The 25,807-nt window shown below is 43.9% G+C and overlaps 1 protein-coding gene across 18 annotated transcripts in view; it reads right to left on the bottom strand.

The window, feature by feature from the left end:
* Positions 1 to 25,807, bottom strand: part of Tenm2 (teneurin transmembrane protein 2) — a 1,177,215-nt gene that overhangs the window by 491,351 nt on the left and 660,057 nt on the right. The window lies entirely within an intron of this gene.

Raw genomic sequence — 25,807 nt, 5'->3', positions numbered from 1 at the left:
GACAGCAGAGGGGTGCCTCAGTATCTAGTGAGCATCGTGAACCAATGGGTGGAGATCAGCATCACTTTAGCTGTGCGCTCGAGCGGCTAAAGCTAGAAAGCAGCAGCCCTGGCACACCTTCTGGGCTGCGTGTCCTCATCTTTGTGCTCTGTGCTCCATGCATTTTGTCTCTAATTCATTTACACAGGAAAGCTGAAAATGGTAGGGAGGGTCATCACAGTGCAGATAAGGAAGCTGAGACTCAGAAAGTTTAACTGATATGATTGGTGACACTTAAGGAAAGAATTAAAAATTAAACTGAGCGGGGAGCCACTGTTGGCTCCCACCTGTGCTTTGCTGTGCTTGGAAGCTGGTTATCTTCAACTTGCACAAATCCTAATTTACAATATGACCTCAAAACGTAAAGTACGTCAGATATCAAATCTCATGCCACCTGTCTGAAGAGCCTTGCGACCTTGGCCTCTCTCACTTTTGGAGGGTCGTGGAGACTCTGAGCTGTGCAATGCCACCTGTGGCTCACCCTGACTTTCTCATCCCAGGAGGTTCTGCCATGGATGGAGCATGGCTTGTCTTTTGTGAGCAGAGAGATCCATGGTGACCTGCTCTACACATGCGGACTGAGCCACAGAGAAGCCGTGACTTGTGAGCTGCTAGGAGCCACACATAATTCATCAACAAATACAGTCATGTGCCCAGTTTCACATGGGGCTGTCGGAGCAGAGCCAGTTCTGTAGCAGCAGCGTGGGGGAATGGAGTCAATTGTAAGGGCAGGTTGAAAAAAATTCAGTAGAACAGACTTGGTGATGGCTTCTCTGAACTGAATTCCACAAAGGAATTTCAGGCTACCCAAGTTGGAATGGAGGAAGCCAAGATGTGCCTTTGAGTCAGGAAATAACTGTGACAGTATGTCTAAAATCTAATTCATACATGAATGCTGGACAATCAGACTTTTAAAGTAGCATAGACCTTAAAAGATCACCTATTTAAAACAAAGACAGCTTTGGGAGTTAGCAGTGAGAGAATCTCAGAAGAGGAGCCAGGGTAGTTGATATGGTGTTTTACATAAAATTACACTTTGTCTAAACATGCCTTTCAGAGTAGTTTCTGTAAATAGATACAGTTTCTGTCCTCTGGAAGATTATAGTCCTTACTTATTAAAATTCCCACTTGCAGATTGAGAAACTGAGGCTCAGTGATGTGAGCCAAGGGCACAGAGCCTGTCAGTCATGCAGTGTCCATGCCTCTGACGGCCATATCCATTTCCTGTGCTGAGTCCATCAACCAGAAAGAGACAGACAGCTTCTTCAGGGAGCCAAGAAGACCCCTGACATTTTTTATTTTATGATTTACTTACATATGTATACATTATTTGACCCTGGATACTTTAAACACTAATAAAACACCAAGGGATGGATGGTATAAAAACTACAGCATTCTAGCTAAAATTATTAAGTGTTCAAGGGGGCAAGGAATTCAAAGTATGAAGTGTGTGCTGATAAAACCATTCAAATACATCGCTTGGTATTTTAAGATGTCTGAGGATATGTCTTAGCTATTTCTAAGCCATCTCACTTTTGAGAATTTGAAATGGGGGAGGGGTATCTCTTTACACTTGAGAAGGAAGTGCTCAAAATACCGAGTCAAAGGTCAAGATGAAGGAAGACTGGGAGTGTGGTCTTGGTAGGGACGGCCTGAAAATGCACAAAAGCTGAGTCAATACAACTGTATTAAATTGTACTCGCTTTTTTAAGCGATTTACAATTGATCTCATTCCCAGGTTGCTGTATTACAGACACAGTAGCGGTATGCTTGAGAAAAGTAAGCTTCTTCAGTCCCCAAATACTGCAGTTTATGATCCGTTTGAATTCCCAAGCCTTGGGAAAAACAGTCCTGAATTTTTTTTTTTTTGGCAGTTTCACTGGAAGCTGTTCAACTCATTGTATTAATTAAAAACATACATAAAATGCCGTGGATCTTTGAGATGAAAGAAGTCCCTTTCCAAACTCCTCAACTGAGGCTGGCTGGTTCAGCCTGGTGTGGGTCTCGCCATCCAAAGGCCACAATCTGGAAGCTATGTAAATAAGGAGTGAGACTGCTGCTAATTCCAACTGACATTGACCCACTGCTGACGCAAACCTGGATGTGGGTACTCTCAGATGAAAGGCACAGGAGTGATGCACGTCTCACAGGCATGACCCGACAAGGAGAGCCGGGTGGCTTTGGGGGAGATGAAAGCTGAAGTCCACAGAGCAGCAGATTGCCGGGGAAGGCACGCATGTTAAAGAGATACCTTGGGATCTAAAAATACAGTTTTCCAGTCATCACAAGCCCCAAGTGACTTGTAGTCAAGCCTTTGTGACAGGAGCCAGTGTTCCTGCTACAAAAGACTCACCACTTCCCTGCGCTCCTGGGCTAACGTGGGAAGAACAGGAGCCATGTTCCTGTGTGGCTGGGCAGAGCCTTGGGCCCCTGGCACACACTGCCAGCTGTCTGTGGGTTTGTGCAGTGGCTGGAAGGATTAAATCTTCACTCCAAGCTCTACCTCTTCCAGTTAGGGCAACAGGAAGAGCACGTTAATCCCTCTTTTAAAACCTTCCCCCTTGAAACATGTTTGGCTTAAAAAGCTAGAGGGAAATAGAGCATTAAAAATGTCCTCACTGATGGAAACATTGCAAAATAATGGAGTCCTCAAATTTTGCTGGACCTCTCTGTTGCTTTGACTCCAAAGAAAATCCCAAGCCCTTCTTTCCCTTATAGAATGCATAGGTTCTACATGGAAAAGCATGTAGAACTGATTGAAAAATTGAACTTGCTTGATCTTGTTGCCCCTAGGAAATAGATACTGTCTAAATGAAAGTTCAATCTTGGTAAAAGTGTGCTGAAAATATCTATGTTCACAACTATAAATCCAAACATCCTATGGGCCCAAATGACTAAAACTGATATCTTAATTCCATTCCGTTGCTAAATGCTTTGATGTTCCTTTTGGATTAACTGGGTTGGCATGGCCTCTCTAGCCCCCTTTCCAATTGGGGCCTCTGCAGGTAGTATCACCAGCTTCAGACTTGTTGAAAACTTCCTAAACAAAATTCACAGTTACCACTTTCCATAGGTATTTCTGCTCTGCTCCGCCTACAAGTCCAGCTAAGTCACTACAACTAATGCTACTCCTTCTGCCAAGGCATAGTTTGAAAAGTGTCTCCCTCGGCCCTTTGTGCCAGGCCAGGGTCCCTCCTAGCTTTCCCCATCATCTTCTCGTCTATTCTACACTTGAGACACACTGTAATAGTAATTTCCCATCTCTTCTTTCTAAGACTACAAGATTTCTGAGGTCAGGGGCTATGGGTTGCTGTCCCCAGCATCTGTACAGCCTCGTACTAAGGTCATGTGAAAGAAGCACTCTTAGTTTGCTTAACAAGAAAGACAAATTGTCCTGTTGGCGAAAGACAAATTGTCCTGTCAGCATAGGCTGAAGAACAGGTAGAAAGTTTGAGCTAATTTCATTCATCTGTTCTGCAAGTTTCTCTGAGCAAACATTTGGAAGCTACTTCTTCCCTTGGGATGTATTTCCAGGCCTCACCCATCTTTGGACAAAGATTACAGAGTGGGGCAGTAGAGACAGCCCAGTGACATGAGTTTGGGGATGTGGTCGGTTCATGGTCTGCAAAAGAATATTCCCCAAGAACCTCACAGGATTTGAGCCCGTGGATGTTTGCTATACGTAGCTAATGAATCCTCTTAAGTTTGGATCCTCTGTCTGGTTCTGTTAGAAAAATCAGATGCCACCACAGTCATGCAGCTCTTAATGACAAGGACATGGCTCTGATAGATATGTCCTCCTATGATTTTGTTATTGTGAGAACATCAATGAATGTATTTCCACAGCTCTGTATGCTCCAGGTCACTCAAGGTGACCTCTTGATGCAGTCAAGGTGAGCACAGATCTGTGAGGTGGCCGCTGGCATGTGATATGAAGTATAAATAAAAGGTACAGTGCTGTGAGTGCAGTAAGGTCGTCATCTACCACCAAGTGTTATCACTGTGCACAATCGTACAGACTGTGCCTATACGGCTGGCAGCAAGTAGGTGTGTCGATGCCAGCATCACGTGAGTAATGCCTTGCACTTTGACACCACATGCAATGGCATGTGACAAGCATTTTTCAGTTCCATTGTTATCTATGGGACTAAGCAAACACAAAACCAAAAATAGGAAGGTGCTGGGTATAGCTCAGATACAACCCATGCTTAGCTTGTGGGAGGTCCTGGGTTGGACCTGCAGCACCAAAACAGACCAACAAAACAAACAGAAAAATGATCTTTGAAACTACCAACATGTGTGGCCCCAGGTTGACTGAGATGTCATTGTGGGGCACATGAATGTATGGGCCATTGCTCAGGGACTCTGTGACAGTGGTGTGTTGGTCTGTGCACTGCCAGGTCAGAGAGTTCTGTACTTAGAGCGTGGCAAGCCCAAGACCACCCAAGACAGGAAGGAGGAAGCCAGGGCATTGGGAATTCAGCTAAGGGACAGAACCCTTCACTGCTCTTGCTTCCCATCTTCTCACAGACACTTAGCAGAGAGCAGATCCATGCCCTTTCTTAGTGTTTGGAAGAGAAGCAGAAAGAAGCAGAGGCAAAACCTATAGAGGAGGAGGCAGCCAAGCCACATTGCATCCTAACCCAACAGAAAAAGCCACTTTTCAAACCTTTTTTCTCAGCCAAAGACAAAGCAAACTACACAACTGTTGAAGGGCTAGAACTTGAAAATCCAAATCCCTTTGCAAAGAATGGAGGAAAAGTGTTAGAAAACACACAGAAATCCCGACATGTGATCACACCTCTGGTTGCAGAGGAAGGGCTTTGCTCTGTCCCTCACTTATTACAACACACATAGCCCGAGTCAGAAGGCCAGGCCCAGCGACTCTCTCTTCCTGAGGGCTAAGCTCCTCTACCTGGTCAGGTTATGAAAACTTCCATATCTTGCGTACAGGACTGTTCGTTGATCTCACAGAAAGATAAATGTGGGTTTTGTCAGTAGAGATATATCCACAACAATCCTGAAATGCAGGAGCTCAACATTGGGAGTGGTGGTGGAGGGGGGAGGAAATGAGACATGGAGGCAAATGAAAAGGTTTAGGAGACAGCTCAGAGGAAACGGCTCTGTGTGCATGCACCAGCGTGTGCCAGGAAACACATATGCGTGTGCATGTGGCTGTCTGAGCATGCATTTGCTCATCTGTGTGTGTGTTCATGTTCAGTCGCGCGTGCAGAGCCATGGGTATGTGTGCTTCCCTGTGTAGGGGGGTGTACGCATGCCGTGGGCCCAAGTGTGCATGTGTGCACTGCTGTGTTGTATACATGATCAGTAGGCACCCATGCCAAAACTAGTAAAATGATTCAGCAGGAAGATAGTACAAGCCAAATTAAACAGGAAAGTGAAGCTGGAAGGCTCTCAGCCAGCCTTGGCACAGAAGCCTGGGGGATCGCCGTTCAGGAGAGAGGGCAGAGGCTTCCTGACTTGTGGGCTGTGGATTTGGCACCTCGCATCAGTGCCAGCTTTCAGGAGAGGGACAAGGAGTCTTCATGAGATTGCAGAAAACATGGCAGATCCTCAGGGAACTTAGTACATTCGAACACGCCTAGAGGAGCTGGCACACGAGCGGAACAATAGAACACTGTGCTCCTTCAAAAACACACGTGTGGTGTGAGTGTGTCTGTCACACAGGTCCACGTGGGTCCAGATCCACGCAATACAGAAACATGTGCTGGGGGTCTAGCTGCCAGGGAAATCTTCGTCCGCCCTCTCAGGCTGCGTGGATACACTCAGATGATTCCAGCAAGACGACCCGAAAATCCAGCCCGACATAAGGGAGATACACACGCTGGCACAGATGGGTGTTTGCTGAAAGAAATACCCTGTCACTTTAGAGCACGGAAATCGTTTGCTTCACCAAACTCCTGCCTGGGCGGAGCACTTAGAAATGTTCTAATTTGCTCGTGTCTGGATCAATGTCCTCAGCCGTCTTTGGAAAAGCCTCACAGCTGTGGGCTTCCTATTCCTTTCGGTGACCACCCTCCACGGACCACTGAAGCTGGAATAAGGGCACCGAGCAAGGAGTCACAGAAGCAGCTTCTAAACCAAGAGAACCAGGTACTGAGGTCAGAGACTCCCTCCCTACGACCAAAACCAAAGCAACGCTTTTTACAGAAGAGGCTACAGCACAAGTAGGAATTTCACAGAACACCAAGTTACATAGCTATGTATAGACAAAAGATTCTGGGGAGAAAACTTACTATGTCGTCTGAGCTACAAGATCCCTTCTGTTTTCTTCTTCACGTTTCTGAAATTGGGATTAAATTTGCATTTGTGCATTTAACTCCTGCTCCAAATCCTCTTATTAAGAAATCTCTGATGATTGATGACATCTTAAAACTTGTTCATGTAATGTACAGCAAAGACCTAGAATTTTGAGATTTTATTGAATTTTGCTTTTATTTGTTAAACTTTTATTTTTTGGTGGTATTGAGGTTTGAACTCATAGTCTTGCACTTGCTAGGTAGACGCTCTACCACTTGAGCCACACCCCAGCCCTTTTTGCTTTTGTTATTTTTCAAATAAGTTCCTGCTTTTATACCCAGGTAGGCCTGGTCTACAATCCTCCTATTTACTCCTGCACAGCTGGGATGACAGGCATGAACCACTCTGCCTAGTTTTTTATTGCTTGAGATAGGGTGTTGCAAATTGGCCTCTATCCTTGATCCTCAGGATTTCTGCCTCCCAAGTAGCTAGGATTACGTGTGTGACTCACTGTGCCCAGCTAATTTTTTTTTTAATTTAGAAATTCACTGGCTAAGGCTCAGAAATACAAGTACCACTTGGGGCTAACTAAGATCTAGTGCTTAGAGCTGAATGTTCTTCATCGTGTCCAAAGGTAAGACTGAGGGAAGTTTAGTCCTTCCCACAGCATAGTTTTTGGGTGATAACAAACACACTGTTTTTTATGGATATGAAAATAATACTGACTGAATTTGCACCACAAATAACTTTTAAACCGACTGAAAAACAATCTGTACACAACTGGTAGACTGAGGCTGAATTGGTGGCAATAAAGAAACATCACTTAAAAAAAATAAGAGTAAAGAAGGAAGAATGCACAAAGACAGAGGGAAATAAGGAGAGGAGCAGCCAAGCTGAGAGACTTCAGCCTGCATGACCTTGAAACTCATAGTTACCTATAGGAACAGGTGGCTGGCTTGGGTCAGAGGAGACGGATGTAGAGCGACCCAGAAGGAAAGACGATAGAAGAACGAATGACAAGGCTGAGCGAAAGCAGGGTCCAGCTGATTTGCACAGACAGCCTGGAGGTTCACAGAGGGAAGAGTTGCTCTGATGAAGGAAATTTGATCGCCAATATGGGCATGGTGAAAGGTCAGGGAACAGAGACTGAAGTCACTGTAAAGCAGACAGCTGGAAATACTGGTTGAGTGGCCCAGGCCAAAAGAGATGGAGAGATTGGCTAGCCAGAGTGTGGAAGGGCCAGTGTTCTAGAGCGTGATGCTGACAAACGACTGGCTTTGCGGGTGAGGAGTTTCAACTGGAACCAGTATCAAGGAGCCCTTGCAAATGTGGATGCAGCCTTCTGCCTTCCCTGACCCAGAGACCTGTGCTCAGAGCCTGTCAGTTGTCCCTGGTGTGTTCTTTGCCCTGATTCCCTGGAGCTGGTCCATCTCCTAGTCTGGCTAATTTTACCTCCTCGGCGTTTCTAATCTGTGTCTTCTCCTCTTCATAACTATCGCCACTGGGCTGGTGTTTAGTTACTAAGTTCATTGTCAGGCTTGGATCTGAATCCTGCCTTTGCCACTTACTGACTGTGGGAACCTCGGCCAGCTTATTCATCTTTCTGAGTCTGTGTCCTCCTGGGCAACACAGGTGCCTGACATCATAGGCTTTCCCTGGGGATCAGATGGTCCACGAGGAATGACAACTTGTGAATTCTCCATTGCGCTTTCATCAGATTACTGCAGGAGCTGCTTAACCACTCTCTCGCTCCCCCCAGTTCCTCTTTATCTCAAACCCACTTCCCATATAAAAAGCTTGCCTGTGCCATTTCTCGACTGAAAACCTCTCCTTGGTTGCCCAGGGTCCTTAGTTAAATGTCTGGATTTACAACCTGGCCGAGGAGACTCTTTAAAAATCTTCCCTTTTCCCCTTTCCAGCTGCTTTCCTGTCCTCACTTCCTCATTTATGCGTGGCAAGTCTGGATGGCTCTTCCAGAAGGCACCATAGTGTCTGGGGCTCTCAGCTGCATCTGGATTATCCCTCCTGCCTGAGGGATCTGCTCACCTGTCCTCACCAGGCTGCTCCCCATTCGGCCTTTTGTATGCAGCTGAGGCATTTGGTCTTCTGGGAAGGCTTCCTCTATGCTACATCAGTGTCCCTCAGGTACCTGTGGCCAGGTAGGAGAGGGTGACTTCTCTGGTGACAGAGGTCTCCTTTCCATGAGATTAAAAGCCATTTGAAAACAAGGGCTACATCCATACTTGGTGTGGTACATGACAAATAGTACAGATTCACTGACTATATCTATACAAATGTGTGTGTGTGATACATGTTTGTGTGCACACATGTACACACATCCATATAACAGAGTATGTTAACGAGACGATTATATTCACAGAGTGACTATCGATGCTGAAGTCTGGGTACAAGAGAAGTTAAATTTTAATCAGTTTCACTTCCTTGTTTTCATTTAGACATATTTTTTATGTCCCTCCACCACTCACTTTCTTTAGTAGAAGATCTTTGGGGGTTTGTGACTGACATTGAATGAGTTCCCTTAACTAAGTCACAAATTTGGGATCCTCTTGACCTTATTTTAATGTTACAACTTTGCTTTCTTTTCTGGATTTTATGAGACCAGATATAGCTCTTTGGCCGAAGTGGGACAAAAGGAGTCAATTTCTCTGTATCTCTGTCTGTGTGTCTCTGTCTGTCTCTCATTCTTGCTCTTGCTTTTCTTTTCATACTTTGAATTACTTCTAAAAGTCAGAGTCAATTTCTTAAACAAAAAGGATGTGAACCTTTGGGCTGTCAACAGTTGTGTTCTGCTATGTGGATTACGGATTAAGACAAGAGGTTCTGCAAAGAGAAATGAGAGAGGACAAGGTGCAGAGACAAAGATGTCCCGAGGCAAAGAGACAGAGGGCATGTCCTAAATGTCACATTCCCACTAGTTCTGGCTTTCCTGCTATAAGACCAAGAAGCAGTTAGACCAGGCTTGTGGACAGCTACTCTCGTGACTTTCCCTGTTCTAAGTGTTGTGGACTTTGGAGTTAAGTATAGTTTATATTCTACAGTGGACACCCAACTGTCAGGGAAGAGACAAAACAGTCAGCATCCAGAATGATTTGGATGCACTGAAGGGATTACACAAAATGAAATTCAAACAAGAGAGATACAAAAAATTCTACTTAGGAACAGAAGAATAAATTCTGTAGCAACTAAGTAGGAAAGAGCGGGGAGAAAAAGTAGAAATCAAATAACCTGGGGATAAGGGGAGCCCTCATGGTACCTGGTGTAGGGAAAGACAGGACTACGGAGCAGGAGACAGACTCGGTCAAGGGTACATGTGACCCAGAGTGAGGGGTGAGAGAGAACTGTCCCCTTTATGCTCACCCCTGGATTTCCCCCAGAGTTCTGGGATAGATTTGGGGGTCATTACCATGGGTGACTGTGCTGCCGACAGTGTGAGGCATAAGCCTGATTGATGAAGGAGAGAGAAAACGCTAGACTTGCTCATTTAGTGAAAAAGAAAGAATGCTTGGGACGACTTCTTAGCACGCATAATAATATGGGATTTGTATAAAAAGGGAACTGCTGTTACTTTCTTGTATTTCCAATCTGTACTCTATAAACTGTGCTTTATTCTTATACAAAGCTTGGGCACAGATACTTTTCTTTGGTAAGGACCAATAATCCTGGTTCTGTGGTACTACACGTGCAGATGTATTTCTTGTCCACTCTAGACGGTGTGCACTGTGCAAAGGGGCACTGGCTGGGAAGTGGTCTCAGGTCTACACTGCCATTTGGGGACTCAGGCTCCCTCCCATGCTGCATTCCCTTCCTTGTCCTCTACCCAAACGCTGCTGTCCTTCTCTGGAGCATGAAGAAACAGAATGGAGACTCCTGTGGGGAAAGGTGTTTTCCATGTTTGAAGTGATGGACACCGTTTCTATGTACACATTCCACCGGCTAGAACTTATAGGAGTGCGACCTCCAGAGCTAAGGGCATGAGGGCTGAAACACTGGCCCAGTTGCTTTGTCTCCCCAGGAGAAAAGGGGGATGACTTGGTGAGAAACTCGACAGGATCTACCACCTGTACTGTGCAACCGAACCCCGATATTGACTCTTCCAAAATTAAAACGCTATTATTTTGATAATATAGTGTATACATGTATAATGTGTATATAACATTGCTTGCTTCTCTCTCTCTCTGCCACTCTCTTGCCACTGGCAGGACACACTCTTCTCTTGTGATAAATCTGAATTGATGAGCCCACATGTCATGACATCATATTCTTCTCAAATCAAATCTTAAGCAGCCACTACCAATCGACAGGAATCAAAGCTTGAGTAAGAGCTGTCTGTCGACCCACCATAACCTGTATTTCAACCTCAGTGAATTGAAATCCGTGCAGGCAGGAGCTCATCCTGCTCTCACACACTGGGCGAAGGCTGAACCAGAAAACTCTGAGCACCACCCCCTTTCTCCTCACTTTGGTCAACTGTGCCTCATATTCTGAATTTTGACATCATTCCCCTTGGGGGTAGGCAGTCTCTTCTGATCACTGCTGACTGCAGACCCTCTGGGAAGCTACAGCAGGTGAGTTCATACGTCTCTTCAATTTCTTTTGGGAACCAACCCCACAGCCTCATGGGGTACAGCACTTCCACTGCCCACTGTGACATTCAGTACTGGGTTCTACGGCTTCTTTAGTTTGTCATGTACTAAAATTCCTGCTGCCTTTATGGGTACATTTAAACCACTCTGTTGAGGTATGACTGACAGACAAAAGGCTGCTCATATTTAACGTGCACAGTATGACAAGTTTAGAGATAAGTACACACCCGTGAAACCATCATGACAATCACACCATTAACACACTGGCATTGATTTCTTGGATATGGCTCCAAATGCACAGGCAACAAAATAAAAAATAGACAAGTCAGATTACATCAAACTAATAAGCTTCTGCACAGTGAAGGAGCAGTCAACACAGCGAAAAGACAACCTTTGAAATAGAAGAAAATGTTCAGAAAATAGTGACTAATTAAGGGTTAATATTGAAAATGTAGAAGGAACGCCTACAATTTGATTACAAAACACCTTTAATGACCTGATTCAAAAATGAGCAAAAACACTGAACAGAAATTCCTCCAAAGAAGATAGACAAATGCAAAACATGTGACAAGGGTGACTGGAAGCAGTGCTCACGCCTGTAATCCAAGCTACTCAGGAGGCAGAGATCTGGAGGAATGCAGTTTTGGCCAGCCCAGACAAACAGTTAATGAGAGCCCATCTCAACCATCAGTGGTCGTACGTTCCTGTAATTCCAGCTATGCGTGAGGCATACATAGAAAGATTGTGTCTGAGGCTGGCCTAGGCACAAAGCAAGAGACCCTATTTAAAAAATAACCTAAAGCAAAACGGGCTAGGGGTGTATCTCAAGTGGTGCAAGGCCCTGAGTTCAAATCCCAGTACTGACAAATTTTAAAAAAGAAAGAAAAAAGTGTTAAATACCACTAATCATTAGGAACTTGTAAGTGAAATCCACAATGATAGATCACTTCATAGCTGATAGAATGACTATTATCAAAGAAAAAATGGTCACTTTGGGGAGAAGTGGGGGAAAAAGATCCTTTGTGCACTTTTGGCGGGAATGTAAATTGGTATAGGCATTATAGAAAAGATATTCCTCAAAAAATGTGGAACTAGAACTGTTATGTAATCCAGCAATCTGTCCTCTGGGATTCTATGTGAAGGGATTAAAACAGGGATTCTGAAGAGCAGCATTATTCACAGTAACCCTAAATGGAGGCACCCTAAATGTCCATCCTGCATGAGCATGAAGGGAAATGTGGTACACACACAGTGGAATATTATTCAGACCTGAAAAGGGAGAGCCTGTCATTTGTGACAGCATGGATTGACACTGGATGATGCCAAGTGGACTATTACAGGATCCCACTTACATGATACATCTAAAATAGTCTAATTCATAAAATCAGAGAGCAGAATCTGGAGAGTGAGAAGCAGGGATGTATTGGTCTAAGGGTACAAGTTTTAGTTATAGAACATGGTGCATTTTAATAATTCCCATCTGCATTATGAATCTAAGTTCTTGCTCATGGCGGAGCAGAGGAAGCACTTAGGGGAGGACCCGGAAGAGAAAGGCTGAGCTCTGGTGAGGGTCAGGTCACCCATTCTTCCTCTGTCCACTGCTTCAATGAGCCATGGTACTTTCCTGGTCATCGCCTGTGCGTTTGATGTTCAGATGTGGATCGCAGAGGTTGACACAGGTAAGAAGGATGTCACCAACAGAGCCAAAGCTGATCACCAGTCAGGAACAAATTCCGTGGCTCCATCCAGAAGAGTTACACAAATCAGGCAAATTGGCACACGTGGATTTATACCAACTTTTCTAGATTTCTGAGAATTACTGTGATAAGAAGTGGAGGTCCTATTGATTCTCTTACACTAAGATATTTGTTCATGCATTAGTTGGTTTTATATTCATATTAAATGAGCACATAGCTTGTGCTCAGTGCAGTTCTACTTCTGGTAACACAAACATGTCAGCCGTATTTCCTAAGAGGGTTGGTATGGGTTCTAAGTCTTCCCTTTCAAGTTCAAGTCTCTACAGTCCTCACACCCCAGTGCACCAAATGCCCAGGATGGACAGAGCACAGCAAGGCTTTGGTTTGTCTTCTCTGTGTTTCTGAAAACTCAAAGCCACGTGTGACTTTGCCACCTTCAAACTCTCCAACCGCCACTGTGAAAAATGCACGCCACAGAACTGACTCTGAAGAAAGAATGGATGCACCCCGACTGCATCTATCCCCCTCACCCTCCAACAGCCCACCACATGCCTTGGTCTGCATTCAAGCTTTGGGATCCTAGTCCACAGCCCAGAAGATGTCCTGTGTCCATCAACATCAAGAATCTCAGCCCGGGGATGATACACAAAAAGCAGAAAGTACTGGAGGCAAAAGGGCTGGATTCTTCCAACGCCAAAGACACAGCCAAAGAAAGCCAGTTTGCTGCACAAGGTCAGTGCCATTTGCAGTCCCTCTGCGCCTCTCACCCCAGCCTTCTCTGTCCTTGGTTCTGCTGGCCTGCACTGCCCTCTTCCTTCCAGTCACTGCCATTTCTACTCGAGCCTGGGCCACACAATGTTGATATTGGAGGCTTTTGTGTGAATATATTTTATCTTCCTAACTGTAGCAATGGGAGAGGGCAGACTGTAATGTGATCAGAGCATTTACTGCCCCCCTCCCCCGAAATGATTTATGAATCGCAGGCTTGGTACTAAGTGGATTAGTGAGTGTGGAGGGAAGCTGTCAGGAAAACAGCACTGTTAAAGCATAGGCTAAGATGCCACCCTAGTGACAAATAAGAATCTTCTGTCCAGACAGGGATCCAGATTGCAGAAATAATCAATGAAGGTGATACCTGAAGGTCAAGGTCAAGATGCTGCAGGGGGTGCTCCAGCTGGACCCCCAATATCCCAACCATGGAGACCCTCAGCTGAAAGGTTGAGGGTCACCAAGATAGCTGGCTTTCACCTCGAGGCACTGGGAGGGGGGAAGTTCAAAGCCCGGGAATGGCTTTTCCCCTTGAGGAATTCTTTCCCCTTTTCTGCCCCATAACTCCTGAAATTCATTGTTCTCTCAAATCCTCCCAGCTCTCTCCTTCAGGCTACAAAAAGGGGCTGGAAAGAAGAAATGGACCACAACAATGATTTTTTTTTTTTAGTGGTACTGGAGTTTGAACTCAGGGCCTTGTGCTTGCTAGGCAGGTGCTCTACCACTTGAGCCACCCACAGCCATTTTTTTTTTTTTGCTTTAGTTATTTTTCAGGTTGGGGTCTTGCATTTTTGCTTGGGCTGGCCTCAATCTTTCACTCTCTGCCTCCCAAGAAGCTAGGATGTGTGAGCCACCATGGATGGCTTGTTGGTTGAGAGGGGGTCTTTCTCACTAACATTTTTCTTGAACCACAATCTCCAGATCTTGGCTTCCCAAGTAGCTGGGATTATAGGTCTACATCACTATGCCCAGAAATTTTTACTCTCTCACAGTAACCTAGGAGAAAGTTATTTGCAATATTGCACAGGAAGACCTATGTTGCTGATATTTCATTCCACAATAAATACACCAATGAAGTTTTAAACTCTAAATGCCAAACTTGTTTGGTTCTACTGTTCATCTCTAAACAAAACATCGTCCTTTCCTAAAACCTAATTTTATGCAGATTCCTCTTTGTTGAACACACACATCCAGTTCACCTGTTGCTTAACTTGAAGGTGGCCTTTTTAGTGCTATAAACGGGTTTTTGAAAGTGTCGCTCAGCATATGTTATACATGGCTTTGGACTGGCAATTTCTGGGCAAACTTTAGCTGAGGCAATTGTGGCATAGGAGTAACTGTGAGAAGGAAGGTTGGAAGGGCACTGGATGTGGCTCAGTGTGACTGTGCTTACATTTTTGTGAGAGAGAAATCAGAAGCAAGACAGAAAGAGAACGAGAGAAAAAGAACGAAGAGTCAGCGTGCAAGTGAGGAGTTCTGAACAGCGTAAAAACAGCAGCTGTTGGAGATGCATTCACTACGTAAAGATTCACTTTGGGGAAAACCCAGCCATTTCTTCATCAGGATGAAATCAAATTCAATCAGCGATGTGGCCCTGTTGGCAGAAGTAAGACCCAAACCAGAAACCCAATGTGAAAACAAATTCCTTGGCAGGGTAGAGATGAGTTTAGATAATAAAGAGACAAATAGGGAAGGACGGGAAGGTAAAGTCTTCCCCAAGAACGATGTGGTATTAAAACCCAAGCTGTTAGATACCTTAAAAGCAACTGAGGCCAATGGAAAAGGGGACCAGGAACTAGAGAAAAGGTGAGATCAAGAAGAATTAACCTAGAAGGTAACACCCATGCACAGGAAATTAATGTGAGTCAATGCCCTGTATAGCTATCCTTATCTCAACCAGCAAAACCCCTTGTTCCTTCCTATTATTGCTTATACTCTCTCTTCAAAAAATTAGAAATAAGGGCAAAATAGTTTCTGCTGGGTATTGAGGGGGTGGGGGGAGAGGGAGGGGGCGGAGTGGGTGGTAAAGGAGGGGATGGGGGCAGGGGGGAGAAATGAACCAAGCCTTGTATGCACATATGAATAATAAAACAATAAAAATTAAAAAACAACAACAACAACAAACCCAAGCTATTCTATCGTCTATTATCTGAGACTGGGACATGGGGACATGGCGACGTGGCTACCCATGCATGCAGTTCAGATAATATTTCATTCATGTCATATTTCACCCAGTGAGTGGGTGGGCAGAGCAAGTGGCTTTGCTCAATAAATAGCTAGATTAGGTCAGGTGCCTGTGGTTCCCGCCTGTAATCCTAACTACTCAGGAGGAAGAAATCAAGAAGATTGTGGTTCGAAGCCAGGCAGGGCAAATAGTTCCTCAGACTCTATCTGGAAAAAAATCCATCACAAAAAAAAATGTTGGTGGAGTGATTCAAGTGATGGAGTGCCTGCTGAGCAAGGGTAAGGCCCTGAGTTCAAACCCCAGTACCACAAAAAAACCAAACAAAAAACCCAAAAAACCAAAAAGTACTTAGACTAGCATGTCATGGAGATCTGGACATGAGCTATTTTTTTGGTGATTCCTCTTCTACATAAAAAGACCTCTTCAAAGACAAGGAACACACCATACAATTTCCTGTAAGTGTGGCTATCTTCAAAAATGCTCTGAAGATTCTTTGAATTCAATAAACCCTACAGGGTTATTAAATTAAAGCAGGAATCACTTCTAACTTGCCAAAACAAATAGTCCCTAAGAGGGTCTGCTGAAAGGAACATGTAAAGAAACTTACTTTTAGTACAGATTAGTACATAGCCAAGAAAGGTCACCTGAAGAATTACCAAGTATCATTAAAATAACAAGATCTTTATACAGTGATGCAGGCAGACCCCAGCCTGGGCAAGAGCAAAGACGAATATGCTATAATAATAAAATAATAAATAAAAACAACAGAAATAGCAACAGCTCCGATTTACAGTCTCTGTTGAGAATCAGAACTGCTAAACCCTTGATGTAAGTGTCCCCTTAGTGACCACTCTACAAGGTTCCTATTGCCAGTCCTATTTTCCAAAGCAGGGCACGGAACCAGAGCCTGAGTCGTTTGCTCAGGGTGTCCCATGCAGCAGTGGGGATGAGGCCAGTGGCCTCACACAGTAGCATCAGGAATCAGCTACTTTTTCTTCTCGCCATGGTGACATTAGGAGACACAGTGTGACAACGCCTAATTGTTCCCCTGTGCTAATTTCACGCAGAGTAACTTGAACCTAATATAAAAATCCTGGTGGTAATGCCGACATGACATGGCTGTACCTTTCACACTGCTTTGGATATGCATAACTTCTTGTTTGCACAAGTACAAGGGGTGGTCATTTAACCATGGCTTTGCAACTTATGCAAAACCCCACAGCCTGGGGTGGGTGTAGTGGGGTGGGGTAGAGAGACAAAATGCGAGGAGAAAACAAGCAAAATAACCAGGAAATAAAACCACATTCTGCTTACATCTGTTGCATATCTTGTGTACATTTCCCCAACAGCTGTTGTTTGGAAAGTGCTACTGGTCACACTGAAAAAAAATAAACAAGTACCAGTGGTATCATATTAGCATAAATATTTTACCTGAATATTTCCTGCTGTCTTTTTGAAATTAAAATTAACTCACATATTGTTCTCCCTGGAGTTCCCCCAAAACTTGCTAGGTTTTTGTTGGTGTTGTTGTTTAAGGTGTGTGGACTAGGGCTAAATCACGTCCCATTTCTCAGTGGTGAATGCTAGCTTATGAGGAGGCCTAGCGTTACTGAACACAGAATCGACCCATGTTGAAATGGAATCTGTTTATTTTGCTTTTCACACATAGTCCCTCAAGGTGGACTGAATCCTGATTCCCATGACCAACTGCCAACAGTACAAGTCCTTAATGGCTGGCTCTGCTTCCCGTAAAGACTGATTTTTATGTCACTCAGACCATCATGGCCATTCAGGCTTCCTCAGCCTGACAGAGGGTGCTTTCAGGGGTGTGGAGGACCCAGAGCAGTGAGGAGAAAGACCCAGGTGACATCCCAACCCCCCTCCCCACAAGCTACATTAAATCTAAACTAACCAGCAACTCTCAAGGTTCTCAGCAAGTGGGACGCAAGGAATGACCTCCTATAGAAGACGGGTGCCCTTCCCTACACCCAAAGCCACCCTGCTTGTTATAACTTACATGAATGTAAGTGGTGCAGTGCACAGCCTGACTCCTGCTCTGCCCGAGGGTTGTTGGGGAATCAGTTGACTATTTAGAAACACTAAAACTCCTGGCCTACCTCCTAACATGTAGCAAATCCAGAGATGCTATTTTTATTTCAATTTATATCATGCACAGCCTCTATCTTCAAATTCCAGTTTTTAAAAGATGTTTAAGAAAGTTGTTTGCTTTATGTTTCACCTGATTTTTTGTATTAAGGGAGCGGTGTGACTGTCAATTTTCTGAGTGCTTAAGTCATCTTCTAGCTTTTCAGAGAAAGTGCATCTCTTTGGAAAGTTCACCATGTCTGTGAGAAGTCTGAAGAATTTGAGACAGCCTCAAAATCACCATGTAACAATTTCTCCTAGAATCCCAACACTTGCTGCACTTACAGTCATTAGGAAACACCAGACAGTGTCAAATTCCAATTCCCTCCACGTCCAGCTGTGTCATTCTTTCACGTCAGTTAAATGTTCGAAGCCTCAGGTTTTCTCCCTTGCATGTCTGCAACAATAACAGGAGGAGGGTGGGGAAGGAACTACACAGGAAAATGTCCAGTGGACGAGTGGCAGAGGATGTTAGGAGCTGAAGTTGCAAGCTATGAGCAGGAATGTCACCCCATGAACTCAGTGGGCTCAGAATTCCTAGCAAGACCATCATCAGAGCATTGTTCTAGCTCTCGCTTTGCTAGTGCGGAGACCTGCTCAGCAGACTTATTCAACAACCCTCTGCTACCATCTGTAAAGGGAGGTGTCTTCGAACACAAGGTTTTCTGATGGAAAAGGTAGGTAAAATAGGCAGACTGTTTGGATTTTCCTTTTATTTTTAACTTACTCCTTTGGTTGCTAAACCCGTGACACTCCCTGCTGACACTCACAGCATACTTTGCTGATGGATTCCTGTTAAATAGTCTCCACCCTATCTGCAGGGGAGGAAGGGATACAGTCCAGGACCACCCCCCCACCATGGAGGTGTGAAAGCTCAGATAGCACTGACCCTGTGGACCATAACAGCTGACAATGACACAGGTACTGACTAACAGGCAGGTAGCATATACAGTGTGGAAACCATGGTCAAGGGAGGTTCACAACCCAGGTGAGACGGTGTGGATGATATGGGATTTTATCATAGTACTCAGAATGGCACCCTTAAAATTTATGGACTGTTCACTTTCAGATTTTTTTCATTTAATATTTTCAGACCAATGTTAACTATGGGTGAATGAAAACTCAGCAAAACACAGATATGGGGGGGCTACTATGTCTTTTTTCCTCCTTTATTAACATACATTAACTGTACAAAGGGGTTTCATTATATGCATTCATGCATATAAGGTACTTTGATCAGATTCATACCTTCCTTTCTCCCTCCCCATCCCTCTGATCCCACCCCCAAAGATTGCCGCCCCCGTTTTAAACTCCTGTCACTGATTTTTTTAGGTCTGTAGTACTGTGTCTTCTTACTGAGCTTAGAGGAGATCTTAGAATTTTACTCAACATGGTATTCCATAGTTTGAGCCACTACAATTCTTCCAGAATTTGATTTTTAAGGACTTGACCTATTTTCCAACTCTGTTCTAAAATATCGTCATAAGTACTTAAGATGGTCTTCTGTCATGGTCACAGTATTTCTTTCCTTAATCATACCTAAAAGTGTGACTATCTTATGTTCCATTTTTGCTGGACTTTTAAGACTAAGTTTAAACTTGATTTTCAGTTTTAGGGTATTTACACTCTTAAAAGTTACTTCATTAATTCCTTTAAGACTATTTCTGGAAGTTCTCCTGTGCTTCCTATTGTATACTGTCAATAGTGGAAGAAGGCAAGCCAATGACAGCATAAGGTGTGGAGGGCAGAGCCATGTGGAGGTGTGGAGGTGGGTAGGAAAGACACCCACCCATCCCTGGAATTAAGGGCTCATTTCTAGACAGCTGTGGGTGAGGATATTCTAACACAGGAATAAGTGTGGCAAAAGTCTGATGGAGAGAGATACCAGCGTCTTCTTGAGGAATGTCAAGTCACTTAGAACAACACATAGTCTGTGGTAACTGGGAGTGGAGAAAATGGAGACACATTTGAGAACGGACAGGAGGAAAGAGAAAAGGAGATTGGAAGTCATTGTCAAGTCATGGTCTTAGAAAGCAACGCCTTGTCCTGACAGGTAATTCCAAAGTACAAACAACCAGGGAGGTACTGGGAAAGGGAGAGGAAGGAGAAGAGGGACTTTTCATAGAGCTGGACTTACTGCGGCAGAGGCTGGGTGATCAGGTTGGTCAGATCTGGACACAAGGTCAACTCACAGAGTCAGCAAAGGGGAGAATGAGAAAGTTCTGTCTATGGCATTGAGAAATGGGAGTAGTGTGTTGCTATCGACAAAGGCGAATGCCAGAACACTGGTTTGAACCCCAAATAAAACAGAATGTAATCATTTTCAAGCACAATTTGTTGGGCTATCAAGGTTTACTTTTGTGTGTTAAGCTACTCAAGCCAGCAACTAGATCTGGCAATATAGTACTATATACAAAGGATTATGAAAATATAATTGGCTTAAAATTGATATTTATAACTTAACATATACCATTAATTCACTGCAAAGTGCCAGGCAGTGTGATATGCTCTGGAACTAAGCAGTGAATGGATCCACACACCTTCAGGGAGCTTCCAGTTTTGTGAAGACCCATTCAGCTGACAAGCATGGCGTATGCACATCTGCAGTCCTGGGTAAGCACCTGAGGGTAAGGGAAGCGTGGAATGAAAGACTGAAGTCAGAGGAGCCATTAATAAGAGTGGACACCAGGCAGGGCTTCTCTCAGGGAGGGACACTCATGCTGAGCTTGAAAGGGTGAGAAGGAGCAGGAAGAGGACAGTGTTCCAGGTGGAGCACAGGTTCCCAGAAGGGAGCGATTCTCTCCTCCAGGGGACATCTGGAGATGTCTGGGGGCATCTTGGTGGTTACAATGGAGGGTGGTGTGGTACTACTGACATCTACATGAATAGAGGTCAGGGATGCCGTCAAATATTCAGCCTGCCATCACCAAGGCCTATCTATTGTAAAAGTCAAGAGTACAAGTTGAAAGACCCCAAGGAGAGGGAAAGGGAACCCTATGTCAGGCTCCAAGGCAGGCAGGTACCAAACAAGTATGAGAAACCAAGCCACTAAATGACCAACAGGTGGGTAGTGTATGTAGAGTGGACACATTGGGCACAGATGATTTGTGTTCTAAGCAGGAAGAAACTGGATGTCAAGATTTCATGGTACACAGAACGGTATGCAAAGCAATGCACTGTTCATTTCTGCAGTTTTCCATTTAATATTTTTGTACACAATTGACAATGGGTAACTGAAATGGTGGAAAGGAAAAACGTGGACGGGGGGATTACTGTGAGTAAGGCGCTTACTCTAGTGGAAACATCTGGAATGTAACAAGATAGACCTCTCCTTTTTGAAAGAACACCTGGCTTTCCATTTCTATTGGGTTTTGGAAAAACATTTACTGAGCCTTTTCATATAAAGGGAGGACAATGACTTCGGATAATAGTAAGTCAGCTCCTAATCCTACAGAAAGGACATGTTAGGTATCAAGAGAAAAGGGTAGTGAAACTCTAGGTATCAAAGAATCAAAGTCAACTTGCACCACAAACACCTGCACACCCATGTTGATTGCAGCACAATTCACAATAGCCAAGTCATGGAATCAGCCTAGCTGCCCATCCACAGATGGCCGATGAAGATACTGGTGTAACTACACAGTGGAGTTTTATGCAGACACAGGGAAGAATGAAACCATGTCGTTTTCAGAAAAATGAAAAAAATGGGAGGACAGGACCTCATGTTAAGTGAAATAAGCCAGATTTGCAAAAACAGTATTGCATCCTTTCTTTCATTGCCAAATTTAGGCAAAAAGAAAAGGACATAAAAGTTAAAGGGATGGGGAAAGGGGAAGGGTGAAGAGGAGGTAATAAGAGAGGGTAATGGGTCACATGATTGGGAGGTATTGCATGCATGCATGGACATGTCCTAAGGAAACACCTTACCTTGTCCAATTAATATACAATAATAAATTAAATTATTAAAAATTTTAAAGGTGTGGTAGGAGCTATCTGGAGATGCATATGCGAGGGAGGCGATGAGTTACGACTGCCCGGTGTATTTCAGGAAACATCGCAAGCTTTCACCTGATTCTACTTTGGCATTCACACCTCAGCTGGCTCTGATGTGAGTAGGTGGATGGGGAATTCTTGTATTTCACTTTTTAAAATTAGTATCATGAGTTGTAGTAAATAAAGCATACTGAGCTTTTTTCCCCCAGAACCACAGATATCCTCCCAAGAAGAAAACATAATTAAATCCAGAGAGCGATTTCCCAAATACCAATCATTTGATCATCACAATTTTTGACATATTCATATGTCACTAGACTCTTCATTGAAAATTTTTCTGTAAATCAATGCACATTTTTGTTTAAATCACTGATTTACACGGAAAGCCACAAATCAAAGAAGGTTATTCTCAAAATAAAAAGTAAGGAGTTCAATGCGATGTAATTAAATTCTAGCTAAATATTCCTGTCTGATACAGAGACAAACCTGAGGGCTCTCATGCTGCTAAAAGTCAAAGTCTGAAGCATTAAAGAGCCTTTAAAGTCTTGCACTGAGTTAGAAAGAGGCCCAACTATAAAATAGGAGTTCAATATGATTTTTACATTTTAAAATGGCTGAAAAATATCAAAAGAAGAATAATATTTCACAACATAAGAATTATAGGAAATTCAGATTTCAGTGCCCACAAGAAGAGGGTTTTCCTGGAGCCGCACCTGTTATGGGTATATGTTCTGCAACTGTCTGAGTTGAGATGCAGTTACAGGGACCCCATGGCCTGCAAAGGTTAAAATAGTTACTCTCTGGCCTTTTAAAGAGAAGTTTACACAATCCTGAGTTATTTAATGCCATCTGAGATGCTAAAATGCCCTATGTATATGTAGCTCTGACACTCTGGAAAGGTCTGCTGTATGAATGAGCATAGCTAAGCAGGGGGCAAGGGAGGGATTGCCATGAACAGCAATAAAGCTTCAGAGGAGTTTTCAGCCCTTTGGGGACTGACAACATCAGAAACAAGCACACATAAATATTGTAAAATAACATATTGATACCTCAGGTATCTCTTATGCGTAGCCCAACTGCATGTCAACAGAATCAAGTTTGGTGGCTGTTGGTTTCTGTGTGTTGCAACCAAAGTGTGAAAGAAGATATTGCGGTGATGATAATTTATTTCCTGCATGTAAACACTAAACTGCTCTGATGTACAGTGTCCAGTTTTAGTGAGTGTCTATAGTCAGTTTCACTAAACACACTTACCACAACTAATGAGAACTAGTCATGCACACCCAGATATTAAGAGCCAGGACCCAATTTTCAAAAGTCTGAGGAAGGAAAGAAAAGATTAGCAGGCTCAGTCTCTGTACCAACAGGACTTTGTCCACTAAGCTCTTTTAAAAGACAACACAGGAATGAAGCAAAGTGAAGGATGACGTCCTGAATGGGCTTGTCAAGACGGGCATCACCCATGCAAACAAGGCTGCATTAATTGTTACGTACAGTCAGGAGCATCGCTGGTGACTCATTTCTCAAAGACAGACCCGGGAAATACAGCTGAATCACGCCCATGTCCTGGGAAAGAGAGGCCCTTCTACCTGGAGTGGTGGGTGGGGACACTGGCTGTGCATGACAGTCACCTGGGGAGCTGCTGTGTAATTATTATTTTAATTGTGCCTGTTTCTGGGGGACTGGGAGATCATTGAACACATGTACATAATGCATAATAATCAAATCAGGGTAATTAGCACTTCTATTTTTCTTTAACACTTTGCTCAGAATTTTTGATTAATACATGTTAATTGCACAGATTTATGGAGTTCAAAAAAAGAATGAGAGTCTATCATTTTTAGCAGAAGAGATGGAACTAGAAGATGTCATGGTCAGTGAAATAAGCAATATGCACAAAGACAAATGCCATGTTCTCTCTCATGTGGAAGCTAAAACATGCTTGATCTGAAGGTAGAATAGTGATTGCTAGAGACTGGGAGGGGTGAGGATCAAGGAAGACTGGGAAGGAGGAAAAGAAGGATAAAAGGGAATTTTTCAAAGCTGGAGTTCCAGGCCACATCTCAGGCCAATCTGAGCAGGAGCAGAAGATCCTCAGGGAATACAGTATTTGACTTCAGTGGACTGCCAGCACTCTCCTGCAGTCCTGCCGTGCAAGCTGGTACCCACAAGAGTCACATGGGCTCGGCTGGGACTAGAAGTTGAACTGGACAAGGCAGAGGAGGTGAAGTGGATGGGAGAAATCTACGGAGAAGTCGGTTTTGGGGGCTGATAACGTTTGTCCATCTTTCATACTACTAAAACTTCCACTTGAGCTTCCTGGTGCTTTCCTAAAAAATCTTCAATATGAAAGAGTTGTAAAAAAGTGCATCCAATCCCTTGGTCTATTCTGATTTCATGATTTGAATTATTTTCAACAGTTATGGGAGTCGTGGTGCTGAGTTCCTGGAGCTGCACCCTTCAGTAAGTCTTTGGGGGTACACATGCTCAGTGAAGAGTGTTCCTATGGTCAACCATGCTTTATGTATGGGGATAGTAGCACCCTGTGACATCCTGCTCAACATCCTGTTAGAGATGCATCAAATTTGACATTCAGGTCTACCTGCATATTGTGTTTACTTCTGGGTATGGACTTGTGTGGTCTGTATTTTTTTCTAGCACCCACCTCAGGTCCCTGCTCTCTTATACCCCTGCCAAAAAATTCCTTGCTTTAATCAATGCTACTTATTTATTTTTTCCTAGAAGTTTCTTAAAAAGTAGATGAGAGTAAAATGAAGGAGAACTGAATGTTGGCATATGACAGCTACCCAGTCCTCCCCTAACAACTCCTCCACTTAGCTACTGAGACAATTCCTTAGGGGATTGATTTTGAGTCATTTGAATCAAGCCAAAATGGAATCAGTCCCAACCTTTTTCTGGAAACCCAATCCAACTTTCAGGAAGATTATGTAACTCTATAGGAAATTAGTCATTAGCTGGGCCTGGTGGTACATGCCTGTAGTGCTAGCACTCAGTAGGCAGCAGAGCAGAGGGATCGTGATATCAATGCCAGCCTCTGCTACATAATGAGTTCAAGGTTAACCTACTTGACACAGTGAGACCCACCTCAAAAAAACAAGGACGGGGGCTGGAACTTGGTGGTAGAACACTCGCCTAGTAAGCCCAGGCCCTGGGTTTGATCCCTAGCACTGTGAGGTGGGTGTTGGTGGAGTGGAGTGGCTGGGAAGAGGAAAGAGAAATCAGTCACTAAAGTCCTAACTATTCACACAGCAAGTGCCAAATGCAAGTTGCAGGGAGGGATTTTTTAAGTGTGTTCAAATTCCATTATTCTCAATTGTTCCATGCCTATCAAGTACCTTTGGATCAGTCCTTTTCTTGACCAATGGGACAGGATTTCTTAGACTTTGCAGACTTAGTGGGACAATTTTTGGCAGTGGAACAGTGTGAGTCAGTCTTCTCAAAGGTTATGATATTTTCATTTATTGAGCACCACATATACAAAATGCCAGCCACACAGTACTGATAGCTCATCACAAAAGCAAGAGTGAAATAATATCATCCCTAATTACAGATGAAGCATCTCACGCTCACAAAGGCTATGTAAAATGCCCCATGTCACACTTTAATCAGTGGCAATTCTGTGATTCAGGCCCAGGCTGTCTGACTCCAAAGCCTGGGCTCTCAGTTTCCACTCCATCCTGCCAACTTGAATCTCACAAGCCAACCAGGCAGCCCTTTGGGGGACCAACAGAAGAACTCGCAATGGCCTTGTTCCCAGCCCGTTCACATATGTGACAGTACCGTCCATCTGCCACACTCTACAGTGTACTGGTGCCACATGAGAAGCGAGCCCAAAGGCCATTTGGACAGCCTCTCAGCACTTCACTGCTTTATTTGTTAATGTAATCAATCCATCTTGGGGGGAGAAGCACCTGTCTGGATAGCAGGTTTCCCTGCTTTATTGCACATTGGGTCTGAATAAATACAGTTGATTGTGCTAAGGCACAGACACGAACCGGAGAAGGCTTCGAGCTATGCATTTTAACCATCATGGATGTAAACTGAATGAACAGCTTGTTATAAAAGCAGAGTGGATTAGGTAACCTTGACAGTGA

Source organism: Castor canadensis, chromosome 16, assembly GCF_047511655.1.
Source record: "Castor canadensis chromosome 16, mCasCan1.hap1v2, whole genome shotgun sequence".
Taxonomy (NCBI): Eukaryota; Metazoa; Chordata; class Mammalia; order Rodentia; family Castoridae; genus Castor; species Castor canadensis.
This window is presented reverse-complemented; position numbering and strand designations above follow the sequence as displayed.